Genomic DNA, 16,082 nt, shown 5'->3' on the forward strand with positions numbered 1-16,082 from the left:
CTCACATCTTTAGATTTTAAGAAGTGAAATAACAAACACCAGCAGACTGTCTAGAACAGAGAATGTGTGTAGTAAGTAGAGCGTATGTTATCAAAGTTGAGAGGGGTGGCCAGGAGAAGTGAACACAGCGGTAACCGATACTTCGTCTTCAATGAGAGCTTTCGGCCTGATCAAAACTTTCACCAGAGCTTGTGATCGTGGAGTGACAGGTTGAACTTCCCCTGATCTGGTCCCAGCTCAGACGTCACCTTCTCTGCCCACCCTGCCTAGAATGTCAGCACTTCCTGCCTGCCCTCCCCACCCCATTTTTCTCCATAGCCCTTACCAGCCTCTAATACACCACTGAATTCACTTATCGATTCTGTGGACCGTCTCCCTCTCAAAGAAAGAGAATCCAGTGTTCAGGATAACCCATCATTTTTCATCATCAGCTCCTAACAAATCAAGTGTGTTTTTATATAATTTTCATTTTCTATAAATCCACTCTTAAAATGAACGTTCCAGCGTTTGTAGATTAAGGCATTTCAGAGATTTTCTTTTCTTTAATTGGGACGAATCTTCTGTCCTACAAATGCTAACCTCATTAGAATGTCTTCTGTTTCTCTGTGGAATTGAGAGTGCAGATATGCACGTATGAAGCTGCTGCCTGGGGCCCCTTTTTCTCTCTGTTTCCTGAAGTGAGGGGGATGGATTCCAGGGGAAATGTCTTCTTAGGGACCTCTTCTGCATGTACTTGTGTGTTCTCTGTAGTAAATCTGCTAGTTTTTTGTTTTGGGAGTTTAAGGGGTTGTTGTTTAAACTTAAGCAGTGAGATTTTCTTGCTCCCCTTTTTACTTTTGCCCATGAAATAGTTGCTTTTGCAGCTGCTTTTATTGAGTGTAATAAGTCAATTTTACATAGATCTGGCAGCACTGCGGCTTCTACCGCCGGCTGCCGTGTCCTGAAGGCTTGTTGTGCTCCAGCCCTGTGCTGAGTGCACTCTGAGCTGGGGACTGTCTTTATCTCCATTTACAGGGGAGGTCACCCAGGCACAGAGAGGTTAAGTAACTTTCTCAAGATCACACAGCTAGTAAGGTGTAAAGCTGAAATTTGAATCCAGCAGTCTGGGTCCTGTGCTTTATAGTTCTGTTATGATAGAAAAATCATATAAAACCATACAGTTGAAAGTGAAATTATCCAAAATCCCAACCCCCAGGTATTTCCACTGTTGACATTAGGTGACCATCCTTCAGATAGCTCACTGTGTGTGCTGATAATTTCATATCAATGGGATCATAAGTCTTTATAATCTGCTGTTTTCCCTTGATAATAGTGTCCTTAAAGGGAGATTTCTGTATAATCTAAACAGGACATTTGACATTTACTTACTTATTCCAATAAAATATTCAAGGGGTCGATTGCTTTTGATGAAATTTGGCTCTAAAGTGACTATTTTAGTTTGGAGTCTGGCCCACTTAGCATCTCAAAGCAACATAGCAATAAAATTTTTTTCATATGACTGTATTTTTAATTCTTCTAATTGCTTTTCTAAAATTTGACTCTTAGAGGTTATAGACACCTGTGACTATATTACTGTGCCTATAATTTGAAAAGTGTTAGCCTTGTAAGTGCAAGGCACACCTCCGTACTAGTGATTCTCTTTATACTTCAGGGAAGAGGGATGGGGTTTGGGTGGTAACTTCAGGTGAATCCAGTTTGTGGAGAGCGACTGAGCCGTATCCACCCAGACTCTTGGTTGTCCGATCCCTCTGACCCTCGAAGGGCTGGTGTGTGACTCCCGGCTGACCTTGTCTGTGGTCCCCCTGTGCGGTCCCCTGTCTCTCCAGGATGGCAGTCTTTCAGTCGTTTCGGCAGCTCGTTGCGGGACTTAATCGTGCTCGTAATGACGTTCCCTCGTGTTTGAGCTAAAAATAAATTCCTTGCTGTTGCTGGTGCAGAGTGCTGTTGGTTCTCTCATTAATTGTTGGAGTCCAGTGCGTTTTATTTTTCCTCCTTATCTTTGTAGAAATCTGCTGCTGTTCTCAGTTTTCACAACGCTAAACAAATCCAATCTCTTTGGATTTATGAGTTGACAATATCAAGACAGATTTCTGTGTCCTCAAGGAGGGAGACTGCTGAGTGCAGTGCTTTGCATATGTTAATTCCTCAAAATTAGAGCAAGTCTGTGTCTGCCTGGCACACACGGCACTTCCGTCGATGCGCCACTTACTGCCGGTACTAATCCTGCATTATACGTGTGGCACAGAATCGTACTCTTGAAAGTTTGTTTTTCCCTCTGGGCACTGAAGATGTAAAGGGATCCCGGTTCTCCTGTCCTTGTATAAGAGTGTATTCATTCTTTTTTTGTTTTAAATTGTATTGAAGTATAGTTGATTTACAGTGTTGTGTTGATTTCTGCTGTATAGCAAAGTGACCCACTTATACATATATATATTCTTTTCCATTACAGTTTATATCACAGGATATTGAATATAGTTCCCTGTGCTGTACAGTAGGACCTTGTTATCCATCCTTATATAATAGTTTGCCTCTGCTAATCCCAAACTCCCAGTCCTTCCCTGCGCACCCCGCATTGGCAACCACAAGTCTGTTCTCTGTCTGTGAGTGTTTCTGTTTCATAGATATGTTCATTTGTGTCGTACTTTAGATTCCACATATAAGTGATATCATATGGTATTCGGCTTTCTCTTTCTGACTTGATTTAGTATGATAATCTCTAGGTCCATCCATGTTGCTGCAAATGGCATTATTTCATTCTTTTTTGTGGCTGAGTAATGTTCCATTGTACATATGTACCACATCTTCTTTATCCATTCCTCTGTTGATGGACATTTAGGTTGTTTCCATGTCTTGGCTATTGTGAATAGTGCTGCTATGAACATAGGGGTGCATGTATCTTTTCAAACTAGGGTTTTGTCTGGGTGTAAGAGTGCATTCTTTCTTAATATATTGTCTTAATTTTGCTTTTAGTTCAGCCATATATGATGGGCATCCTCTAGTTCTTTCAATGGCAAATGGTAATCCACCGAGTGCCTCTGTAAGAAAAATGGTTTAAAAGAAATGTAACCATTTCCAATTGATTGTTGAATCCAATTTGTTAACAGCTTACCATTTTCGAGATTTGTGCATTTACTTTCCTGCTCCCCAGAGGGGTGTTGCGAGGGAAGAGTGCCCGTGTTGGAGCTCGGTGGGGGCTTTTGGGGTTTCCACCCTGCCCTGTTCGCATGGGTGCTGGTTTCCGCTCCATGCTGATCTGTGAAGAGGACCAGCGGTAGGTGAGCAAAGCCCCTAGAAGGATGCACTCAGGAGCTGCAGCTCAGGGAGAACCCCGGGAAGAGAAAAGAACTTATCTGCCCAGGTCTGTCGTCCCATCGTCAGAATTTGTGAGGGGAGATGAGACTTCTGTCCCACGGTATCAACACGTCATCCCTTCCCTCCGAGTGTCCTTTGATTTCCTCCTTTGTTTTTTCACTTAAACTGGGGACCAGCATATCCTCATTGCTATTAAATATCACAATGTGAGATGCAACCTTCACTTTCTACATGTGTGCTTCTAGATCCTTCTGTGCCTGCTTTAAAACACAATCACAATCTATAGAAAAACGCCATTGAAAATGTCAGTATCTTGGGAAAATGTCAGGCTTCCTTCTCTTGGTCTGATCCATCAGAGCAGCATTATTTTAAGAATCTAACCTGGAAAAATATTAGCATCATCTTATTCTTTTTTTAAAAATTAATTAATTAATTTAATTAATTTATTTTTGGCTGTGTTGGGTCTTTGTTGCTGCACGTGGGCTTTCTCTAGTTGCGGCGAGCGGGGGCTACTCTTTGTTGCGGTGCGCAGGCTTATTGTGGTGGCTTCTCTTGTTGCGGAGCACGGGCTCTAGGTGTGCAGGCTTCAGTAGTTGGGGCACACGGGCTTCAGTAGTTGTGGCTCGCGGGCTCTTAAGTGCGCAGGCTCAGTAGTTGTGGCGCACGGGCTTAGTTCCTCCATGGCATGTGGGATCTTCCCGGACCAGAGCTCGAACCCGTGTCCCCTGCTTTGGCAGGCGGATTCTTAAGCACTGCGCCACCAGGGAAGCCCTCATCTTATTCTTTTGTTTCATTTGGTTAGAGTCAGTGTTACAGCTGTCTGTCTTTCCTAGTAGGCTGCCTGAGCCGTAACGGTTGCATTTGTGTAATTTTGGTTTCAATTGAACCACAGTCACAGACTCCACAAAGGCGAGTTGATGATTCCGTTATTAGCATAAAAACTCTCCAGTCCTCTGCAAACATCTGAAGTTGGATAGACTGGCTTCTGAAATCAAGCTCATTGTTTTATGCTTTTTAAGGATGAAATTGAAGAACACACATACAGACTAAAAAATAGCCTCCCCTCAAATCCCCCAGCCCTCGGCTAATTTCAGTCTCTAGGTTTTCCTAAGCTGGACATTTCATATAAATGGACTCATGCAGTCTGTGGGTTTTCTGTCTTCTTTCACTGAGCATAATGTCATCAAGGTTCATCCGTGTTGTAGCTGGGTCAGTACTTCCTCCTTACGGCTGTTTATGTTCCATCGTATGGATTACTACGTTTTGTTTGTCCATCCATCAGTCGATGGACGGTTGGGTTGTTTACACTTTTTGGCTTTTATGAATAAATAATGCTGTGAACATTCTTGTACAGGGTTTTGTGCAGATGCATTTTTAAAAATCTCTTGGGTATGTATCTAGGGGTGAAATTGGTCGTGACTCGTAAGTTTAGCATTCTGAGGAGCGGCCAAGCTGTTTTCCAAAGTGGTTGCACCATTTTATATTCCTACCAGCAATGCATGAGGTGCCCATCTCTCCACATTTTCGCCAACACTTGTCTTTGCCTAACTCAGGGTCACTGGATTTACTCCTGTATGTTCGTCTGAGAGTTTTATAGTCTTAGTTCTTACATTTAGCTCCCTGATCATTTGTTGTTACTTTTTGTGTATCTTGGTAAGAAAGGAATTCAGCTTCATTCTTTGTATGTCAGTATCATACACACAATTGAGAAGACTATTCTTTGCCCAGTTAGTTGTCTTGGCACCTCTGTTGAAGATCAGTTGGCCACACGTGTGAGGGTTTAATTCCTGACTCTCGGTCCTATTCCTTTGATCTAAAATTTTCCTGTCGCTTTGTAGTAAGCTTTGAAATTGGGAAGTATGAGTCCTCCAACTTTGTATTTCTTTTTCAAGGTTCTTTTGGCTCTGCTGGGTCCCTTGCATTTCCACATGAATTGTAGGATCAGCTTGTAAATGTTTATCAAAAAAACTCCAGTTAGGATTTTGATAGGGATTGTATTGAATCCATAGTGAGTTTGAGGTTGCCTACTCCTTAAGCCTTTAAATTATAAGTGATAAGTGAGTTTCACGCTGCCTTTCATCTTTTTGGAGATTACTCGTGATTTGGAAGTGCAGTCTTGACCTCACAGTAGCACCTAAAGAAAAAATGTTGAATAAAGTATTAAACCTTTTAAATGTTTAAATGTGGTCCCTGTAGTAAGTTCATGTAGTACCATGAACAAGGTCATATTTGTGAGGTTATCACTTACAATGTACCAAACCATTATTAGACTTGAAATTTATGGTGTTTGACTAAATATATTTTTTTAAAAGAAGGAATCAGTCGTCAAAGTAGTAGTATTTGCAGCTGATTTAGTTTTATTTCAGCAATATTATCTAACCCAAGACCAGACTTTATGACTTAATACATACTGCTAATGATAATGCGATCATATTCTGAAACCCATTGATTCAAAAGGCTTATGGTCACTTTCCTAGTAAGCGCACAGACTCTTTTTTTTCCCCCAATTGTGAGAGATTTAAAAGATTCCAGAAAAGATATACTAAAGAGCTATATTGGCACCACCCGGGTTTGTTTAATCTTTACCTGCTCCTTCTGTCGGGGGTTTTCCTTGAGCCCCGGGTGCCTGAAGAAGGAAAAGCCACTGAGGCCCCAGGAGCTGACGGCTTCATGGGTGCAGTTGTGAAGACTTGGGTGCCCGGGCTGGTTAGCGGTACTGCTTGTTCCCCTACTGCGGCTGAATTCCGCCAGCACCTACCAGTCTCCCATCATTTGGAAACTTAGGTGGTTGGAGGTCGGGTGCTGGGATGCAGCTGAGAATGCCGTGGCCTCACTGCTGGGTCTGAATGGGTCCTTGAGAAGGAAAAGAGAACTGAAGACAGCAAGTATCTGAGGTCAAGTTCAGGCTCGTTTACAAACATCAAAAGAAACCTGTCTGCTCTCGTTCCTTCTTTCTCAGGGCCCTGGAGTCCATGGTCAGGAAAGTGGTTCACTATTCATAGGCTGCAGCTACAGTCAGAGGAAATTTTGACCTTCAGGAATCCTTGAAGAAAGAGGCCTCTTACAGGCTCCAAATGAGCTGCTCTTTGTTTTCTCCCCCTCTCGCCTTGCAGCCCCTGGAAAGAGAGGCCCAGCTCCCAGCGCGGAGCACACACTTGGAGCACTGCTGGGGGCGCTCCACCCTGGGGCGCCTCCTCGCAAACTTCCATGGGGGTCTCCCTTCAGTGGGAGGAGATAGAGTACATGCACCCCCCTCCCCCAGAGAACAGTGCTGTCACAGTGTGAATCGAGGTCCGAATAAGGGAACTACCCCCTCGCTCCATCACCCACCAAGAACGCTCCCAGAAAGGAAAACTGGATGAAGGTTTTGTGGGAAGAAGACAGCTTAGAAACCTGCAGATGTGCTGTGTGCTATTAATATGAGATCAACAGCTGTCGACGGGGCCGGGTCACAGCAGCTCCTCTTACTTATTTATTTATTTTTATTTTTTTAAATTTTTATTGGAGTAGAGTTGATTTAAAATGTTGTGTTAGTTTCTATTGTACTGCAAAGTGAATCTGTTATACATATACATATATCCACTCTTTTTTAGATTCTTTTCCCATATAGGCCATTACAAAGCATTGAGTAGAGTTCCCTGTGCTATACAGTCGGTTCTCATTAGTTATCTGTTTTATATATGGTAGTGTTTATATGTCAATCCCAATCTTCCAATTTGTCCCTCCCCTCCCCTTTCCCTCCCTGGTAACCATAAGTTTGTTTTCTACATCTGTGACTCTATTTATGTTTTGTAAATAAGATGGTTTGTACCATTTTTTTGAGTTTCCACATATAAGGACTATCATGTGATCCCTGCCTTTGACTTACTTCACTCTCTATGACAGTCGCTAGGTCCATCCACGTTGCTGCACATGACATTATTTCGTTCTTTTTTAGCGGCTCCTCTTAGAAGAAGCCCCAGGAGTCTCCTTTAGTTAAAAGTGGTACAGCCCAAGAGGGGCAGTTATCTGGCGGCAGAAACTACAGGAAAAGAGCCTGACAGTGGTGTGGGAGAGGGGACAGAGCTAGTTGCTCATAGACCTGGTCCCCAGAGTTGTTCAGTGTGTGGGTGTTGGTGTCATTTAGGAAAATAGGACTTTAGGTGCAGAATTGCCCTCCTGTGTGTCAGAGATGCTGCTGACAGGAGAGCAAGAGGAAGGACACGTCCATGTACTAAAATAATAAATCCTTCGGGAAACACTGTAAACGTCTCTGCCCTCGGCCAGTGGGATGGGACACTGGAAGTGGGGAAGGGGATGGGGAGTGGGGATCCAGGAGTGGGGTGCGGGAGTCTCAGCCCTGAGCTGGTCTGAAAGGCACCCAGCCCCTTGCCCTCTGCATCCTCCCCATCATGACAGACCCCACTATCTTCCTTTGTTCCCCAGAGGGCATCTCCCTGTCCTGTGGACGGATGTGATTCCTCTAGGTGAAGATGCTTCGATAGTTGGACTTTTACCGTGTGTATCTAGTCTGGGACGTGACACCCTAAGTGACTTCTAATTGTGAGGCATGGTCTATGCCGCTTGGGTTGAGTCCAGTTTCCCTCTGTGACTCTCAAGCAACCTGGGGCAGAGAGCAGGTCGTGTCTACACGGGGACAGAGGAGTGTCCTCTGAGAGGGACCTCACCCTGTGTGCCTTTATCTCCAGAACAGCCCCTCTGAAGGCGGCGCTTCCACCCTCCACTCCAAGGAAAATGTGCACTTTGGAGGACAGGGATTTGTCTGTCTTCTTCACCTTCTCTGTTTCCTGTGGCTTCAAACAACCCAGGCTCACGCTCTCATAGGTCTGGGCAGGTTCCTTCGCGGAGGCTCTGGGGAGAATCCGTTTCCTGGCCTTTTACAGAGTCTGCCCACAGTCTTTGGTTTGTGGCTTCTTCGTCCATCTTCAAAGCCAGCAGCAGAGCATCTTCAAGTTTCTCTGACTCTCCTGCCTCCCTCTTCCATGTGAGAGGACCCTTGTGATGACACTGGGCTCACCTGGTAACCCAGGGTAATTGTCCATCCCAGGATCAGCTGGCCAGGAACCCAATGCCCGTCGCTGTGCACCGTAACATCACCACAGGTCCAGGGATTAGGTGGAAACCTTTGGGGGCTGTTATCCTACCTACCAACCCTGAGTCTCCATGGCTTAGAACGGTCCCTGTCACGTGTCAGCTGTCCAGGTGATAGCTGATGAATGAATAAAGTTAGTGCCAACCCGTATCTTCATCTCTGTAAGCAATGCTTCATTTCAGAGAATCAGCTGATGAGTGGAAAAAGCGTGGAATTTGGGGTCAGAAGACCTGTGTTCAAGGTCTTTTAAGAGCAGTGTGTCTGTGGGCAATTTACGTAATCATCCGGAGCCTCAGCTTTCTCATCTGTAAAATGGGAACACCCCACCCCCACCCCATCCCCCTGTCTAGCCTGCCTGCACAGGGTTATTGGCTCATCCTGGGGGGTCTGTCTCTGAATGTTTGTTGAGTTCCTGCTGCTGCCCAGATAGGGGGTCACCGAAGGTTCTCGGAGGAGGTGGCAGCTGAGAAATGTGTGAATGAAGGAGGGGGCGAGCCATGTGGGTGTGGGTGGAGGAGGGTCCCGCTGGGGGAAAAACCTGGGACTCCTTGTGGCTGCAGGTTCAGGCCTGGTGCCCCAGCGATGAGGGCCTTAGACACCACAGTCCAGGGGGTGGATTTTATGCTAAGTTAGACAGATGTTGAACAGGAAGGTGACACAACTTGACTTATATTTGAAGAAAAATCCTTCTGCTTTACAGTTAACATGATATGATGTCAAGCATTTGCTGCATTGGACTCCAGTGGTGGGGGTGGGCTGGGCGGTAAGGGGGGGCGGATATTAGGGGCCACGGGTCAGGGGTGCTGAGTCTGGGGGATAAGAGCACCGACGTGCTTTATACTCTGCTCCCTTCTTGTGTGTGTGTTTGAAAATTTCCACGATAAAAAGTTAAAAATAGATTCGACAGTGTATGTAAACAAATATCACAACCCAGCAGTAAAAGAGAGCATCCCCCACCCCCGCTGTGCAGCCAGCGTGGAGGCCACGGCCACATCTAAATGCACTGATGGAAGCTTTGGGACGGTGGGTCACGGGAGGCCGAGCTGGGCTCAGGAAGGCGATGCACGGGGCGGGGGGCAGGGTTCCCCGTGGCTGCATCGGGGGCCAGCTTTGCTGGCACCGGGGTGGCCGGCCCCTGTGAGTGCCGGGTCGCCAGCTCGCCTACGATCCCGGGTGATGCTCTGTGGTCCCACTCCGCGGGGGACTCGCCTCCACGATGGGACATTGAAGCTCAGAGGGCCGAGGACGCAGAGCCTGGAGGAGAGAGAGGGAGACGTGACCCCATCACCGCTTTTCCTCCGATGATTTAGGGGCAAGTGGGGCACACGTGGTTCTGCACTTATAGGACCGCTCCTCACCCCCTCGCGCCAGCCAACTGGACTGAGAGCTGAGGGTCCCTGTGGTTGGGTTTTTCATGGGTGGGAGAAACGTGAATTGCTACAGCGCTTCGAAACCTCGACTTCTGTCTTACACATTATTCTAGGGATCAGAATAGGCCAGCTCACGACCTTGTCTTTTAAAACACACTGATCCTCTTCCCCTTACTCCCACGCCGACACCATTTTTGTGGAAAGACATTTGGATTTGGTCATATCATTTTCTGCTACAGAAGGTTTGCACGCACCTTGTCAGGCGACCCTAAACCGCAGCTTCCTCCTGGGACTTTTGCTTTAACCCTTTCATCTCCGAATGCAGAGGAAGCCCTTTGACATTAACTGGCACATTAAAAGAAAAAAGAAAGCAGAGGGGGAAAAAAATCCCCTCTCATTGCAAAAGTAGTGTATCCTCTTAAAAATTTTTTTTAAAATAATTAAGAAATATGGAAACAAGTGATGGTTTGCCTGTAATGGCATTATTCAGAAATAACCATTTTAATAGGCTTTTCTATTAAACTTTACGTATTATCGGATTTTAGGACATCTGAGTAGGCATATTAAATAGGCCTCTGCTTTTCTGTGGAGAGAGAGGGTCTGTGTAAAACTTAGGAACGCTCTTTTGAATGACACAGAAAGTACATTCAGTAGTGGTTTTTCCATTCAACTTTTGCCAGCTGAGAATGTCGGAATGTCAGGAATTTTCCTCTACCACTTCCCTCTTTGTTTGAATCCTGAGGGACCTCGGGATGTATTTTGGCTTCCGCCCTTGAGTGTGCGTGGCCCTGGTGTTCTGGGGGAGGGTGAGAATTTCTGCTCGAGCGCTGGCCCCCGAGACAGACCAGCACTGGCTCCCAGGCTGCGTGGAAGCATCTCACCAGGGACGGAGCGTTCTCTGAAAATCCTAAAAAAACCAATCCCTGAAGTTCCAGGACCCGATGCCATAGCCCTCTGGCTTGGGTTACTCATCTGGGGAGAGAGAGCCCAGCTGGGGCCTATCCTTGTTTGGAAATTTCGTGTATTTTCCACCACTGCTCATCCTTGATGTGCAGAATTTTGCTGCTTTGGAATTTATGCCACCACCAACCTGCGTGTAAGGAATTTTGCCTGAAGCAGCCTGGGTGGTCTAAAGGATTAGGTTTCCTGGAGTAACACTTTCTGCCTGTGTGCTGAGTGTGTGTGTGTGTGTGTGTGTGTGTGTGTGCGCGCGCGCACACAAAGGATGCTGTGGGATGGGAAGAAGGGAGCTTTGTTTTGCAGGTACGGCAAGAGCAGGGCAGGGAAAGGAGGTTCCATGCAGAGCCTGTCTCACCTTAAACCGTGAGTGTCCTCACAGAGCTGGGAAAGCCTGAGCTGTCACCACCCACGCCCCGCCACCGCCACCCCCAAACCGGTACAGAGCCAGGCGCAGGTCAACACCCTGTCTTGGGTCTTCATCCTGTGTCCCTAAGGTGGGTCCTCAGGACACTCACTAGGTCCCTAGATGTTAATAAATATTACTTGAAAAAAGGTAAAAAGTAAATTAAAAATTCTGAGTTAAAAGCAAAATAAATAGGTTCCTTTACTACAGAAATTTTCAGAGCCTTTCATGTACTAATAAAACTCCGTAACCTTCCAGGGGAACGTTGTAATATGTAGAGTTTCTCAAACTTGCATGACCAAGAAACCTTTTTCCCAAAAAGTACTTCAGGGGCACAGGGTTCTGCAGAAAACACTTCTTTGGGAAATACTAAGCCATCTTGCCTCACGTGCCATTTCAAATTTTTCAGAAACTTGAGTGTAATTCCTGCCCAGTATTCCATCATACGGCTAAGCCAAAGTTATGTTTCCAGTCCCCGATGGTTAGACATGGAGGTTGATTACAAGTTTTCAGCATTACTGATGATTCTAGAATGAATTCTGGTTTCTTTGAGGCCACCTCTGATCATCCCCTTCAGAAGTGGAATTGTTGAGTCAGAGCATATGAATGTTTCAAGACTTTTAAAAAAATTTTAATTTTATTGGAGTATAGTTGATTTACAATGTTATGTTAGTTTCAAGTGTACAACAAAGTGATTCAGCTGTACATATACATATTTTCAATCTTTTTTAGATTCTTTTCTCATGTAGGTTATCACAGAATATTGGGTAGAGTTGCCTGTGCTATACAGTAGGTCCTTGTTGGTTATCTATCTTATACATGGTAGCGTGCATGTGTTCATCCCAAGCTCCTGATTTATCCTTCCCCCGCAACATTTCCCCTTTGGTAACCATAAGTTTGTTTTCTCTGTCTGTCTGTTTCTGTTTAGTAAATAAGTTCATTTGTATCATTTCTAAAAATTAGATTACATATATGAGTGATATCATATGATATTTGTCTTTGTCTGACTTTCTTCACTTCGTATGATGATCTCTAGGTCCATCTATGTTGCTACAAATGGCATTATTTTATTCTTCTTTATGGCTGAGTAATATTCCATTGTATATATGTACCACATCTTCTTTATCCACTCCTCTCTCGATGGACATTTAGGTAAGACTTTCTAAATACATTGTCCAGATGCTTTCCAGAAAGGTCATGCCCACTTATCATTTTGCCCGTTGCTGGAAGTGGGAGCAGCACTTTGCACCTGTGAAAGCTGAGGGTCTTAGAAGCTCAGAGAAGGCCATTCCCTTGCCCTTACCCTGTAGACATCCAGCAATTACAAACAAACAGTCACACACATGAACATAAACAGCCTCTTCTTTTTTTTTTTTTTTTTTGCAGTACACGGGCCTCTCACCGCTGTGGCCTCTCCCGTTGCGGAGCACAGGCTCCGGACGCACAGGCTCAGCGGCCATGGCTCATGGGCCCAGCCGCTCCGTGGCATGTGGGATCTTCCCGGACCGGGGCACAAACCCGCGTCCCCTGCGTCGGCAGGTGGACTCTCAACCACTGCGCCACCAGGGAAGCCCAAACGGCCTCTTCTTTTGAGGGACAGATTGACTGTTAACAATGCCTGTGCTTCTTCTAAACAAATGTCCCCTGAGAATGATCTGAACACTTTAATCTGGCATTCTTGATATTTCGTTGGATAGTTAGGGAAGAAGGGATTTTTTTTTTTTTTTTTTTTTTTTGTGGGAAGAAGGGATTTTGAACTGGCACCTATTGTGTTGATTTTCAAATAACCTTTCAAGGTGAGATTTTTAAAAAAGTTTTATCAACCTCCTGTGATTGAGAACTTTGTTTCTAGAAGAATCTTTTATGAGAGTGTTTCACCAGTCTTAATTCCAACCCCACGGAAATGGAATGATGTCATATTGAGTGTTGAGGCTGCTTGTGGCTTTTGTTTTATATTTGTAGGGGAAAAGTATACACATTGTAGGCCAGACATGATTTATCTTTTTGTCCTCCACAAACATTATCCTTTGGCCAACGCATTACTGGGTTTTGGAACTGAGACACGAACTTTAACTCATTAAAACCCCCAGGTCCCTGGTAATAAAGTTTAAGTGGCTTCATCTACAGAGTTATTTCAAAATGATTCCATTTGGAGGAAGGAAAGAGCAAGTAATGCATTATATACAAAGCTCTGGTAAATAGTTCACGCGACCTGCACAGTAGTGACCGTTTCAGATTTACTTCACGGTGTTACAGCTGAAAACGAATTCTGTCTTAGAAAATCCACGATTGGCTCCTCTTTGTGTATACATTTTGTACTGACTCTCCTGCTTCGAGTGTGTAAGTGGACTATTCTTAGACGGAGGCTATTTTGGAAAAATAGACATTTTATATAATTGGGCTAAAAGGACACTTTCTATGTATTCCTTTCCATTAGCAAAGCAGGAATGTTTTTAAAAATACATGGCTTTTTTCTCCTTTACGGCAGGAATTCTGATTTTGGTTTCTGCATCTGGAGTGGGTTGCCAAAGGATGGACTAAAAATAGATTTTTGATGCCTGACAAGGACAACAAACACAGAGCTGGGCAGCCAGTGCCTATGGAAAGGCTCTGTCCTCAGTGACTCCTGGTCAGCAGCCATGGTCCTCCAGCTGGGAACTCCTGGGTCCATCCTGAGCTCCATCCAACCCGTTCCCTTTTCTGAAAGCCACACAGGAGCAGGGCAGTTTCTCATCAAGGTGGAGATTGCACGAGGGCCGTGGGGCTGGGGTGGGTGGCCTGCTTCTTTGCGCACTCTGGTGAGGCCACACTAGCATCCTGCAGTAGAAGGAATCCTCGGCTTTGGGTGTGCTTCCAGTTTCCAGATAGGATCATTTCATCTTGGCCAGTGTTGATTCAATGAAAAGTATTGCACGGGAAGTAAAAATGAACGATGGTTTTGTTGTTTGCCAGAAAAACATCAGAATCTGAACTTTCTCTCCCTGCTACCCCCTCCCCCCGACTCCCCAGTAAATATGGCTACTTTTTTTTTTTTTTTTTTTTTTTTGCCGTACGCGGGCCTCTCACTGTTGTGGCCCCTCCCGTTGCGGAGCACAGGCTCTGGACGCGCAGGCTCAGCGGCCATGGCTCACGGGCCCAGCTGCTCCATGGCATGTGGGATCTTCCTGGACCAGGGCACGAACCCGTGTCCCCTGCATCGGCAGGCGGACTCCCAACCACTGCGCCACCAGGGCTGCTTTTTATTTTTATTTCTTTTTCTGTTTTTAAATTTTATTTTTATTTTATATTGGAGTGTAGTTGATTTACAATGTTGTGTTAGTTTCAGGTGTACAGCAAAGTGATTCAGTTGTACATATGCATATATCCATTCTTTTTCAGATTCTTTTCCCACATAGTTTATTACAGAATATGGAGTAGAGTTCCCTGTGCTGTACAGTAGGTCCTTGTTGATTGTCTGTTCTATATATAATAGTGTATATATGTTAATCCCAAACTCCTAATTTATCCCTTCCCCTCACCTTTCCCCTTTGGTAGCCATAAGTTTGTTTTCTATGTCTGTGAGTCTATTTCTGTTTTGTAAGTAAGTTCATTTGTATCATTCTTTTAGATTACACATATAAGTGATATCATATGATATTTGTCTTTGTCTGTTTTACATTCACTCAGTACGATAATCTCTAGATCCCTCCATGTTGCTGAACATTATTTCATTATTTTTTATGGCTGAAATATGGCTGCTTTTAGAAAATTTAAAAATCATTTAAAAATCATCATAAAAATTTATACAGTACAGACTCTTATGAGGAAAAGGTACACGCGATGAGAAATCCCACTGTTAACATTTTGAGAAACATTATGTTATGCTTATACACATGGACCCACCCAGACGCATTTTACCCAAAATTATATTATGCTGCGTCTGCTGCTCTGAGACTGTTGTTTTCATTTAACGGTATGTCAAGGATATCTTTTCCTATAAATAAAAATCCTCACCATCATTTTAATGGTTGTGGCATTTCCATGATATACATACAACGTTAATGAATTCTCTATGATGAACCTTTGGGTTGTTTTGAATCTTTTTCTCCCATTTACCACATAGGGCTGAGGATCTTTGTGTGACGATCACAAAAGTGGAACTTTGGGGTCAAACGATACGCACATTTCAACTTTTTGTTATATGTTACCAACAGTAGCTTTGAAAGAAGATCTCTTTTTTTAAAAAAAATAAAAATTGTATATGTTTAAGGTGTGCAACACGATGATTTGATGTATGTATACGTAGTGAAATGATTACTGCAGTCAAGCTAATTAGCATATTTTCTCTTCACATAGTTACCCTTTTTAAGTGGTGAGAACATGTGAAATCTATTCTCTTGGCAAATTTCCAGGTTCAGGTATTATCAGCCACAGTCATCACGCTGTATATTCCATCTCTAGACTTACCCACATAGCTGCAGCCTCGTCCCCTTTGATCAGTGTGTTCCCAGCCACCCCTACCCAGCGCCCTCAGTTCCTGCTAACCCCCACTCTGTTCTTTGCTTCTATGTACTTGACTTTTTAAAAAAATTGATGTATAATTGTCATACCACATTATGTTAGTTTCAGGTTTACAACATACTGATTCGGTGTTTGTATGTATTGTGAATGATCACCACAAACAGTCTAGTTCACATCCTAGGTAACATTCGTCACTGCACAGTTACAATTCTTTTTTCTTGTGATGAGAACTTTTAAGATCTTTTCTCTTAGGAACTTACAAATATACAATACAGTATTATCAACTATAGTCACTATGCTATTGATTCCCTCCCCTGCCTTATTTATTTTATACTTGGAAGTTGGTACCTTTTTTTTTTATATAAACTTATTTATTTTATTTATTTATTTTTGGCTGTGTTGGGTCTTCGTTGCTGCGTGGGGCTTTCTCTAGTCGCGGAGAGCG

At 44.2% G+C, this 16,082-nt stretch overlaps 1 protein-coding gene across 2 annotated transcripts in view; it reads left to right on the forward strand.

The window, feature by feature from the left end:
- The window catches only part of RAB31 (RAB31, member RAS oncogene family), a 112,360-nt gene that overhangs the window by 46,124 nt on the left and 50,154 nt on the right, over positions 1-16,082 (forward strand). The gene's annotated exons all lie outside the window — the stretch shown is intronic.

This window comes from Pseudorca crassidens, chromosome 12 (assembly GCF_039906515.1).
Source record: "Pseudorca crassidens isolate mPseCra1 chromosome 12, mPseCra1.hap1, whole genome shotgun sequence".
Lineage (NCBI taxonomy): Eukaryota > Metazoa > Chordata > Mammalia > Artiodactyla > Delphinidae > Pseudorca > Pseudorca crassidens.